Raw genomic sequence first — 9,894 nt, 5'->3', positions numbered from 1 at the left:
AAATAGTTCGGATTACCGTATTCAAGATATCTCTAACAAGCTTGACTATTCGAAAAAGCCTCTGATCGGGAAGCTTCAATGTTGAACTAGCAATGTGGGCTGGGGTGATATGATCATGGCGTTGGAGAGAGTAGACGAAACGTAGACAATAATTTTGGCAACGCTGTAGTTTATCATTCAGAGTGACTTGCATATCATTAAGAACAGAATTACAATACATTAAATGTGGGAAGATGAGAGATTGAACCAATAATAATTTAATGTTTCTAGGGAGGATATCGTGCATTTTCTTCAATGCATGCATGGCTGAGAATACCTTTTTACAAGTTTTGTTCACTTGTTCTGACCAGTCAAGAGTATTATTCATAATAATGCCTAAATTTTTAACTGAGCTACAGTAAGGAATGTCATTACCGTCTACACTAATTTTGTGAATCGATTCAAGGTCAATATTGTTTATAAGACGAGAATATCCAATTATAATGGGTTGTGTTTTGATGGGATTAAGCTTAAGGCCATTTTTCTTTGTCCATTCCACTATCGAATTGATATCCTGATTCATTATTCCAACTGTTTCATTAATTTTTGTTATGGGACAGCTTAAATAGATTTGAAGGTCGTCTGCATAAGTATGGAAACTGGAGAATTTGATAATGGAAGAAAGGTCATTAGCATACAAAGTGAAGAGGAGAGGGCCTAAAATTGAACCTTGTGGTACTCCATGCATAACGTTTTTCCAAGTTGACTTTTTGTCACCGACAGATACACATTGTTTCCTACCTAATAGATAGGATTTAAACCAAACTAACGAGTTGTGACTGAAACCAAGAATAGCCAACTTATTCAGAAGGACTGTATGATCAACAGTATCGAATGCTTTAGAAAAATCAAATAGGGTGAGGATGGTGCATTTTCTTTGGTCCATAGCTAACCTTATATCATCAGTGACACGAAGCAGAGCTGTCTCAGTTGAATGGAATTTTCTAAAGCCTGATTGAAAGTTATGAAGCTTACTATTGTTGTCTAGAAATTTTACAACTTGAGCATGAATGAGTCTTTCTAGCACTTTGGACAATGCAGGTAAAATACTGATTGGTCTAAAATCCTCAACTTTATTGGGTGATGGAACTTTATTTAGAGGGCGAACCAGAGCAAACTTCCAGTTTTCAGGGAAAATGCCTTCTTCAAGTGACTTGTTGAAAATGTATGTAATGGTTGGTAAAACAGCAAATAACATCTTCTTGATAAATTTAATAGGAATTTTGTCTACACCCATAGCATTACTATGAATATGTTGAATTGCTCTGAAAGTGTCTTCTTCTGAGATTGGATGGAAATGAAATTGATCAGTGATTGGTAAATCTAAGTTTGTAACCTGCTCTTCAAGATCATCTATATGATTAGCAATGACAATTTCGTCGCGTTGGTTAGAGTGTGAAACGAAATGGTCATTTATATTATTCAATGGTAAGTCAATTTGTGGATTCGATTTCTGTTTGCCAAGCCCGAATTCTTTTATTCCCTGCCAAAGTGATTTAGAGTCTTGTCTATTGTTTGTCATAAACGAATTCAAGTACCTAATCTTTGAGTTCCGTAATTCCTGTTTAACCCTATTTCTAAGGCTCCTATACTCTATCAAACTGTCCAAGTCAAATGTCTTTTTAAATTTTCTATGTGCTTTGTCTCTACGTCCCATCATCTTAAGTATGTCTTCAGTCATCCACGGTACTCGTCGTTTTCTATTAATCCTCCTTGTCACATAAGGTGCATGTTTGTCATACAAAGTCAAAGTCCAATTCTCGAAAGTCTTGACCATGTCATCAACTGAGGGTAATGCTTCATTTGATGCCATGGAGTCTGAGCCACATCAGTCAGGAAGGCGGCTTCATCAAAGTTTTTGAAGTCTCTATAAGTGATAATTTTCTGTTCTGGCTTGGGTATCTTATGGGAAAGTACACAGTAGATCAAATCATGTCTAGAAATAGCTGGGACTGAGATTTGGCCTGCTTGAAAACCTCATTGGGATCACTAACAATGAGAAGGTCAATGAGTGTGTCTGATTCATTAGTATGATGAGTTGGATCGAGGGGTAAAATAGTCATGTTTAGGCATTGGAAAATTGTAGTCAGTTGAAAGTAGTCAAAGTTACGATTCGTCATGTTCAAGTCGGTGTTCATATCCCCCATAACTAGTATACGGTTATAACAAGGCATAAGAGAAAGCAAGGCATTTTCGAAATCTGTGAAATGACCTATTTTGGTGGGCGATAACAGATACCAACGAGTAATTTATCATTACTAGATAAGGATAATTCGAGTAGCATAAACTCTGGTCTGGAACAATACTCTTGTTTAGATGTGATTAAAACTTTTGTTTTGATACCATCTTTCACATAAATTGCTACACCCCCACAAGCTTTATTTAATCTATCATTCCGGAAAAGATTATATCCAGGCAATGCAACAAAATTTGATGAAATACTAGGCTTCAAAAATGATTCGGAAATTCCGATTATATTAAAGTCCTGAAAACGGAAGATTGCTCTGAGTTCATCAATGTGGCAGCTGAGGGATTGTACGTTAAGGTGAGCAGCCTTGAAAAGTTTTTGAAAGAGTGGAGCTTATTTGCTAGAAACATACCTGCGTCATTATTACTATTATTGAAATAATCATACCTACTTGAGGGCGAGCGAGCTGACGTGTCAGTGAGAGGCATCATGGAAGCAGCAGACCAATCGTGAACCGACCTCAGAACGACACATGACGGGGAAATGGGGATGAAACTGATAAAACTTAACCTAAATGAAAAAGTCTCTTGATTCGAGTGCATTCAGTATGCCATGACAGTTCGGCTCCCTTCACTATTTAAAGCACTAGTTCAAAATTCACTAAACACAATAAGATGTAGATGTGTGGAGTCTCGGTCACAATAAGATTGAGAAAGAACTGGTAGTGGGAGATCTGGTCCAAGTGGAGATAGAGCGAGTAGGTATCCAGTAGTGGAAGAATCGGGTCCAAGTGGAGGTAGAGCGAGTAGGTATCCAGTAGTGGAAGAATCGGGTCCAAGTGGAGGTAGAGCGAGAAGGAATCCAGTAGTGGAAGATCGAGTCCAAGTGGAGACAGAGAGAGATGAAATCCAGTAGTGGAAGATCGTGTACATGGTGGAGATAGAGCGAAATGGGATCCAGTAAAAACTGAAAAAGAGAAGAAGAAGCCAGCAGAAACACGAAAAATCTTTGAAGAAAGTTATCAATAGAGGAAAGATACTTCTATCTATTGTGTCTATTGTGTAGTCTATTGTGTATTGTATCTATTGTGTAGTCTCTCAAAGATAAATAGATATAGAAAGAGAAATAAACATTTGAACATGCTGGATAGCTAGTGGAAAAATCACAGGGAAAATAATGATAATAATAGGGAAGAAAAGAAGAGAAAGAAGGAATGTGCACAAATTGCGAAGAACTTATGAAACTGAACTATAGAATAAGAAATAGAACATCGTATTGTGATCTTGAATTAATCAAGGAGAGAAGAAAAAGAAGAAAAGAAAAAGAAAGAGAAGAAGAAGAAGAAGAAGAAGAAGAAGAAGAAGAAGAAGAAGAAGAAGAGAAGAAGAAGAAGAAGAAGAAGAAGAAGAAGAAGAAGAAGAAGAAGAAGAAGAAGAAGAAGAAGAAGAAGAAGAAGAAGAAGAAGAAGAAGAAGAAGAAGAAGAAGAAGAAGAAGAAGAGAAGAAGAAGAAGAAGAAGAAGAAGAAGAAGAAGAAGAAGAAGAAGAAGAAGAAGAGAAGAAGAAGAAGAAAAGAAGAAGAAGAAGAAGAAGAAGAAGAAGAAGAGAAGAAGAAGAAGAAGAAGAAAAGAAGAAGAAGAAGAAGAAGAAGAAGAGAAGAAGAAGAAGAAGAAGAAGAAGAAGAAGAAGAAGAAGAAGTAGAAGAAGAAGAAGAAGAAGAAGAAGAAGAAAAGAAGAAGAAGAAGAAGAAGAAGAAAAGAAGAAGAAGAAGAAAAGAAGATAAAGAAGAAGAAGACGAAGAAGAAGAAGAAGAAGAAGAATAGAAAAGAATAATAATTATCATCGCAAACAACAATATTCAAGTAATCATTATAAATATAAGATCAAGAAGAGAAACGAGAAAGAAAAAATAAGAAGTTGAGGAGACGATGGAAAAAGTGCTAGACTGTTTTAGATGAGTTTTAAATAGTATTGAACGGTGAAGTGTGAAAAATATTATATAGTATTAGAAGTATAATTAACTATTGGGAGTTGCAATAACGATAAAAGTAGTAAATTGAGAGCTGTAATAGTTTAGTGATGAATGTCTAAGATAACGTTAAATGAAACACAGCCCCTATATAAGCATATGAACAGACTACCCACCCCTCTGTTCTATCAATAATTCTTCACACATTAGCTTTTATTGTTCAAGCTGTGGCAACAGTAGAAGATACCATTATATAGGAGATTACTATCTTTACCTATAGATTACATCCATATCTATAACATATGTTAATCATCCAATTTATTTGAAAGTAGTAAATTGAGAACTGTAATAGTTTAGTGATGAATGTCTAAGATAACGTTAAATGAAACACAGCCCCTATATAAGCATATGAACAGACTACCCACCCCTCTGTTCTATCAATAATTCTTCACACATTAGCTTCTATTGTTCAAGCTGTGGCAACAGTAGAAGATACCATTATATAGGAGATTACTATCTTTACCTATAGATTACATCCATATCTATAACATATGTTAATCATCCAATTTATTTGAAATTCAGCATTTCGAAAATTATCAATTATGGAGATAATTTTGGTAAGAGATGTAATAATTATTAGTAAGAATAGAGATAATGATTCTCTAAGTACCCTCTGGAGTATAGTAGTTGATGCATTGAACGTAGTTTTGGGAATTAATATAAAGATAAATTATTAATCAGTATTAACAAATGTGGATCTCCTTAGTTTGAAATAATTGCCTCATATATAATCATAAATAGCAGTGGAAAGATTCATTTATAGAACAGAAAGCCAGCTCATGAAAAATGCCAAGGTATATCTACTGTGAAATGTATTAATACGAATTTCCTATTATTGTAGTGAAGGGCACCTGAGTCATCAAATCCTGAAATGATTTAATTTACCTTTATTTTCTGAAGGTCGGTCATCCTCTCGACTGTGTGGACCCTCTTGGATCCTCCCTCGCCGATAGAGATCTTGATCCTCCCGTCCGATGACCAGACATTCCTATGCCCATGACGGTCGGCCGCAGCGTTGAGGATCTTGAGACGCTCCGCAGTCAGATCCTCGCGAATGGTGACGCCGGAACCCTTCAGCTTCCTCTTAGCGTCGAAGATCATCTTCCTGGTCCGGTAGCTGCAGAGTCGTACTATGATGGGTCGGTCCTTGGGTTTAGCTTGCCCTTGTTGAGGTGGTTGACGCCTTCCAACGCGATGCGAGCGGTTGACATCCGCCAGAGTCACGGGCACGTTCAGCTTCTTGTTGAAGACATCAAGCGCCATCAAAAGAGGGTTGAAGACATCAAAAGAGGGAGAGAGAGAGAATGTGGTGAATGGGAAAAAATAAAGAGGAATGCTTCAGAGAAATAGAAGAGTGAAGAAAATAATGTAAGAAAGTAGTTAGGTAAGGAATTCAGGTAAGATGGAGGACGAAGATGGGTAGAGAGAAAAAGGGAAAGTGATAAAGAGAAGGAGAAAAAAAGACAGAAGGTGATAAAGAAAGAATGGGAGTGAAAGTGAAGATGGGCGAAGGAGTGAGTAGGGACTGGGATAGAGAAGTAGGAAGTGGGGAAAAGAATTTGTAAGGAAGGAGTTCGGTAAGTGATTGAGGTGATATGAAGGGAAGGAGTGTGAGTGAGAAAGGGTAGTGCAGGAGGAAAAGGGAGAGACAACCAACTACAGTGGAATAGTGAAGATAAGAGAAGAGTAATAATAGAGAGTGAGAAGGTAAGCGTAGTCTTAATACAATATGGCAATAATATTTTGTATTCTTTCTTATGAAGGCAGGAAATTGAAGTGGGATGAAGGGATAAGAGACAGAGATAGAATGAGTGGAGAAGAAAAATGAGAGAGGAATAAGGAATGAGTAGGAGAGAGCGTGAGTTGAATAGGGAGAGTGTTAGAAAATGAGAGTTAGTAGAAGCATAGAGGAAAGATAACATATTTAAAGTGAAATATTTACCTATTTGGTAATCCCGTCCTGTCCCCAAACCTATGGATTGGAGTACAGTTAAGATTTAATTCACGAAAACGTCGACAACCCCAAAAGTAAGTCTTTAATTTGCACTAACCTTGGAACTGGCGAGGAAGTGGACTGTATCTCGTGTGTAGAAGGTTACTGCTGACGATATCCTGTCTTTATGCGTAGGCCTATATGATATTGCACATATATCACGAAACGAAACGAGGTAATTACGTTCAACTCGAATGCCACGGAAACAGGAGACACGGAACGAAAAAGATGCTGACTTCTCGAGCACTATTCTTGAAGTGGTGGGTGGAAAGATAAACGGGAAGGATGAAGGAGGGGCGAGGGAGAGAGGTTATCTTGCCTCTTTGGGTGAGGGGGAGGGGAGGAAAGCGCAAACTAATCAGCCCACAATCAAGGCTGCCGATCGTCCGTGAATCCACCATCTCCGCCCGCCTTGGAATGCCCCATTTCCAAGAACATAAACTCAAAACTAAAATTTAAAGGTAAAAGAAAAAACAGAACAACAAGCACTGAACGGTAGGAAAGGAAAAACTAAGGGTAAAAGGAATAGGAAAGGAAAACGGAAAACTTAGGGTGTGGGTTAAACTAATAGGGAAGTAAGGGGGCAAGTTTCCTAACTGGCCTAACATACTCACCAGAGTTAGTTTTCACGTGAGCTGAGCGCACAACACCCTTAGCATCACTTATGATTGGGTGACTCTACCTAACGGGTATTATAAGGGTGATGAATTGTCCTCTTTAATCCATACTAACTGCCCTACCTGAAGGTTTGTGTCACTCTCAAACCACTTATTCTTCTGTTGAAGAGTGTGGAGGTATTCACTCTCCCACCTCTTCCACAATCTCTGAGTGAAGCGATTAACCTTTTCCCAACGAGACAGTCTGTGCTCGTTGACATCACTCACGTCAATTTCAGGAACCGCCAACAGAGGGCGATGAACAAGGAAATGTCCGGGAGTCAGCGCCTCGTAGTCATCAGGAGATGAAGAGAGCGCATACAACGGTCTCGAATTGAGTATCGCCTCAATTTTCACCAACAGAGTGGAAAGCTCAACAATAGTTAGGACCGAATTTCCCACTTCACGAAACAAATGGAATTTCACATTTTTAATATTAGACTCACAGATTCCATTCATGAAAGGAGCATGTGGAATATTAAAACGAAATTGGATGCTTTTAGATGACATCGCATCACAGACGTTGGATTGATTTTCTGATGATCTGAGAAATTCAACAATTTCCTTCAATTGTCGCGCAGCACCTTTGAAATTCGTCCCTTGATCACAGAATATTTCTTTAGGCAATCCACGCCTAGAAACAAAACGATGGAGAGTGTTAATAAACTCTTCGGATGAAAGACTTGTAAGCACCTCAATGTGACAAGCTTTTGTTGCCAGACAGACAAACAGTGCAAAGTATGCCTTGTACGTACGAGCTTTGGGCCGAATACTCTCTTTGACAGTGAAAGGACCAGCTAGATCGACCGCAGCCTTCAGAAAGGGAGCACTGGGAACAACACGAGAGCTGGGAAGATCACCCATGACGGGAGCAACAGGAGTTGCATTGAATAAACGGCAACGAGTACAATTGAAAATCACATTTCTGATAACACTGTGTGCTCCAACAATCCAAAAATAACGCTGAATAAGAGCACGCACTATTCTTGGTCCAGCATGAAGATGAGAAATATGATAATACTCAATGAGGAGTTTAGTAAAATGACTATCTTTATGTATCAAACAAGGATGCTTGGCTTCATATCCTAAAGCACTATTAACCAATCTGCCACCAACACGAATCACACCATCACAATCCAAGAATACAGACAATTTTTGGAAACTCTTATCACAAGGTTTACCCTCTTTCAATAGGTCGAGTTCACGATTGAAATGACACTTTTGAACAATTTTAACACAATAAATTTGTGCACATTTCAACTCTTGAACACTAAGTGCGCCTGATTTACGACAGACACCACTAATTGATGCTTTACAGTTATTCACGAAACGTAAAACATAAGCACAGGAACGTAACAATCTCATGTATGAGGAGAAACGTGTTATCTGAATAACAGCAGTCTCTTCAGTGATATTCAAAACAACACCTTTATTTTGTTTCACATCAGGCAGAATTTCAGTAGCAGGGTAAGTCATAGATGACAACGGCCAACATGACAACGAATTAGAACACCACGTTGGAGCATTGAACCAATCTTGCGAATTGCACAAGTTTTGGGGAGAAAGGCCTCTTGATCCAACGTCGGCAATATTGAAATCAGTACCAATGTGATTCCAATCTGAAATATTAGTCAACTCTAATATTCTCACAACACGATTTGCAACAAACGTTTGCAACTTGTAAGGAGGTATATGCAACCAAGATAAAACAATAGTTGAATCACTGAACAGAAACGTAGATTGAAGATTGATTTTTTCCAGTGAAGGAAGGACTGAAACATACAATCGCGAAAGCAACAACGCAGCTTGAAGCTCTAATCGAGGAATAGACAGAGTTTTCAACGACGCAACTTTAGTTTTAGCTTTCAACAGGAAGCATTTCACCGTAGATTCTGACGACACAACTCTCAAGAAGATACAAGCACAGATTCCTTTCTGCGATGCGTCGGAAAACCCAAGTATTTGACAAGAAAAAGCATCACCATAAACGCATCGAGGAATTGAAATTGAACTTAGAGCAGGAAGCTCTCTCATCAGCTCGTTCCAGCATTCGTTGTAGTCAACAGGAATCGGCGTATCCCAATCGATGTCCAACTTCCACAGCTCTTGTAAAAAACATTTCATTTCGAATATTACTGGAGCTATAAACCGAGAGGGTCATACAGACGCGCGATAACGGACAGAACAGTGCGCTTAGAGTTTTTCTTTTGAAACTCTGGAACGGAGACTTTAATATGAAAACAATCAGTAGTTGGGTTCCACATTATGCCAAGAACTTTCACATTTGAATTAGGCTCATCACTGATATGAAGTGGTACTTGAGTGTTTTCAGAACGAATCAAATCCAAGAACTCAGGAGAATTACTGCTCCATTTATTCAACTTTATATAAGCACAGTTTAGAAGATTACAAAGTTGTGATTTTATTTCACAGATTTCTTCCAACGAATTAGCATCTGTGAGAAAATCGTTGTGATATAAATCATCACAAATAGCTGCTGCTGCCAACAGAAATTTATCTCCTTCATCATTCGCCAGTTGAATGAGAGCACGTTGAGCAAGAAAACCAGACGGTTTCAAATCATATGTGATTGTTTTGAGCTCATAAACGACAATATCATCAGAAGGATCTTTATGAAACAATATGTGAAGGAAAGAACGATCTTCTTCATCAACAAGGGTGGCACGATACATTTTCGTAACATCACACGTGAATACGAATGAGTGAAGTCTGAATCTAGTTAACACATCACATATGTCATTTAACAATTTTGGACCTGAAAGAAGAACTTGATTCAACAAAATGAGACTCTTTTTAGCAGACCCATCAAATACAACACAAACCTTTGTTGTAGGTGATGATGGATTGAATACACAAAAATAAGGAATAAAATATTTACCTGGTTTTTTAGCAACTTCCATATGATCCAAAAAAAGATACTCTTCTATAAATGATACGCAACCAGATTTCAAACAAGCATCACGCAGCATA

Source organism: Nilaparvata lugens, chromosome 12, assembly GCF_014356525.2.
Source record: "Nilaparvata lugens isolate BPH chromosome 12, ASM1435652v1, whole genome shotgun sequence".
NCBI classification, from domain to species: Eukaryota; Metazoa; Arthropoda; class Insecta; order Hemiptera; family Delphacidae; genus Nilaparvata; species Nilaparvata lugens.
This window is presented reverse-complemented; position numbering follows the sequence as displayed.